Source organism: Haliaeetus albicilla, chromosome 23 (genome assembly GCF_947461875.1).
Source record: "Haliaeetus albicilla chromosome 23, bHalAlb1.1, whole genome shotgun sequence".
NCBI lineage: Eukaryota > Metazoa > Chordata > Aves > Accipitriformes > Accipitridae > Haliaeetus > Haliaeetus albicilla.
Window position 1 is genome coordinate 3405731 of NC_091505.1, and position 3065 is coordinate 3408795.

At 43.5% G+C, this 3065-nt stretch overlaps 1 long non-coding RNA gene across 1 annotated transcript; it reads right to left on the minus strand.

Moving 5' to 3' along the window:
- Positions 1-346: 346 nt before the first annotated feature.
- LOC138690644 (uncharacterized) lies at positions 347-2740 on the minus strand. Its single transcript, XR_011329401.1, has 3 exons — positions 2581-2740; positions 1268-1428; positions 347-465 (listed from the first exon to the last, which is right to left on the minus strand). It is a non-coding gene; the product is annotated as an uncharacterized lncRNA (long non-coding RNA).
- Positions 2741-3065: the final 325 nt, after the last annotated feature.

Here is a 3065-nt window from a genome sequence, read left to right on the forward strand (position 1 = left end):
GACCCACCAGCTCTCCTAGCTCTGTTCTAATACCTCCATGCATTTCAGCATTAACTCTCCTCTGTACCAGAGCCGACTGCCATCAGCAACAGTAAAAGACCACCGCTAATTGCACTTTTCCTTCCAGCCCTCAGCTGAGGATTTTACTCACACACCTCAGGTCACTGCTCTGCAGCTCTCTCCAGCAAAGCCAAGCAGCCAGGCCTCTTCACAGAGTTCAGCAGGAGGCAATATATACACCTCTACCCCCAAACTCAATCAGGCCTTCACACCAATTAAGCTTATTGACACCAGATTTTATACATTCCTTTGCAGTGACGGCACACGCTTCTTAAAGCGAACAAACCTTTTAATGTGGGGGTGCGGCACAAGGTCTCGAAAGGTAAGGCGGTGACAGCAACCAGCTCTGGCACAGGAGCCCAGTCCCTGTGAAGCCAAAGGGGAGAAAAGGGTGTTGCAACAATGCTGTAAAAAAGGAGAAAGCATTAATTTTCCACCTGTTGTTTTCTTCCCCAGCAGCTGAGGGACAGGAGGAGCTCCATGGAGATGAGGGGTGCAGATGGAGTGGGAACCTGTATTTTAAGGCCACTGGAGGAAGGAGAAGGGCATTTGCCTGGTGCAGCAAATGCAGGGTGAACACAGCTTCCCTCCCTCCCTCCCTGCCTCTTGCTCCAGGGCCCCTCTGGCTCCTCACCCCCAGCCCTGCCTGCCACTGCCCCCAGAGCCTGGGCTCCCCACCACCTCACCCGAATGAGCTGAGACGCAACGCTGCCTGCTTCCTGTGCCTTGGGTTTCCATTTTACAGATGCCACTACTAATACCTTGCTGTGGCAAAGCTCTTCTGTATGCATGAACTGGCTGGTGGTAGTTCTGATTATGGAGACATTTCCCAAGGCCAGCCTCTTGTACAAATGCATTTATTCTCTAGCTCACACAGGAACAAGCTGCTCTAGCTCACACAGGAACGAAGGCACCTGTAAATCATACCTGCAGAAAGCTATTCCCTGCAGGCCTGGTTTTTGTTGGTTGGTTTGTTTGTTTTTACAACTGCTGAACCTACACAAACCCCACTGATGTGAACAGGTGCAGAAACTCAGCACTCCTGAACACTGGAGCGCACATAAAACTCAGCCAGCCCCTCTTTGGTTAAAAAGCAGATGTCCCCTGGCAGCGTCCCACAGACTCATTGATACAAGCGATGCCTTTGGAGCACAAAACGATCTTGCATCCAAGACACATCTTGCGAATGCGCCACATTTCTGCCCACCTGCAGCACATGGAGGAAATTCATCTGGCTGGAGAGCGCTGGAAATGGTCTTTGTACAGCACGTCAAACAGGCTTCCAGTATTGCTTCACTGAGACATAAATTTCAATCTTGTTTGTTCAGAAATGACTACCGCCTGGTGTTGCCAAGAAAACCCAGCTCTCTGAAACATACAAGCTCTAATTATTTATTAAGATATTTTTTGGCTCCTCTCAAGCTTGGTATTTTGTTTTCATTTATCAGACTGAGGACTGTTTGGCTGTATACTGAACTAGACTATGACCCCTGATTCATTCTTCCACCAATTCTCTTCATATCTCTTAATTGTCTTGAAATAGCCAGACTTCTGCATGGTAATTAATGTTGCTGTGAACTTAAGACACTGGAAATCCTAAAATGATTAGATTTCTGGAGGGCTGAATGAACCAGTATCTGCACATGTAGTGGTATGTAGTGGTCTGAGCACAGAACTTTAAACTGTAAACCACTGACTTCAAAACATGGGTCTACCTTGCTATTCCACCTGTGTCCTTCCCTTCACAGTAGAAGGAGAATCTATCTCTTTATTCACTTACCTCCCAAGTTAGGGGAATAAATCTTGAATGTGACATAAGTGCTACCACTGTAATTAGCAGGAAGAACTTTCCCTGTTCATCTCAACATAGTCAACAACAGATGCCTATCACTTTAAAAAGACCAATCAAAATTTAAAAACATATATTCTGGGCAGAATATTTTTAAAACAGAAAGTATTCAAGATTCAAGATGGAATTGTCTTGACAGTGCCTGCTGTAGAAAGACCCAGGCCAGCTCATTTTGGTTTAAAAATTTAAATGGAAAGCTTGTAGGGCTTGCTTTTGCATTTTTCTGTTATAAAATTAAAAAACCCCTCTGTTATAAACAAAGAGATAAAAAAGAGTTTTCTTAGTGCTGGTAAATTAAGACATCATTTGTAATGCCCATGAGGGGGAAACTTGGGATTACTGATTTTGGATCCAAAGTGTCATGGAGCATTAAGAAGAATCCTGCAAAGCTGCCTGACCTCAGGCTTTGTGGAATTCCCTGTCTCACAGCACAAGGAGGCTACAGCCCCGCTTTTGCCTTGTAGTAGTACCTTGAAAATAGATCCCACAAGATTTGGGCCCACACAGAGTGGAAAGGCGGCCACCGTTTTCACCAGCCAATCTCTAGTTATTGTATAATGAAACAGTAGTTCATGCAGAAGAGGAGAAAGGCAAAGATAATTGCCAAAGCAAATCAGGATGAACGTTTTCTGTAAAATACACAGACAGCTCACATATAGAGAAGTACAAACCTGAAGCTCTCACACAATTTCCAAGGTGAATTCCAACTAGCTTCTGGAGAAAACAGAAAATAGGCCATCATGTTCCCATAGCAAAAGTGAAATTGTCAGAGTTTTGTCAGAGTTTAACATCATCAGGATTTATTTTCTCTGTGTTGTGAGACCGTAGACACAGGCTGTAAGACAATAAATATTCCACAACAGGAAAAATAAATATTCCAGAACATCCTATTCCAAAAGAAAGATTCAAAATTCAGGCTTATTTCAGTCTTGCTTTAAAAATAAAATATAAAGAGAATCTGGATATTTTATAAATACATATGTTGGAGCCAGGCTAAAAATGTTGATTTTCTTGTTCTTCAGACTTTCAGTTTCAAGCAAACAACTAAACAGCACTTGCATATGCCACAAGTGTCAGCCTTTCTTTCAAAGCTTCACAAGAACAGAGTTGGATCTCATCCATCATTTTCTAAAAGATTAGATCCCTAAATCCCAGT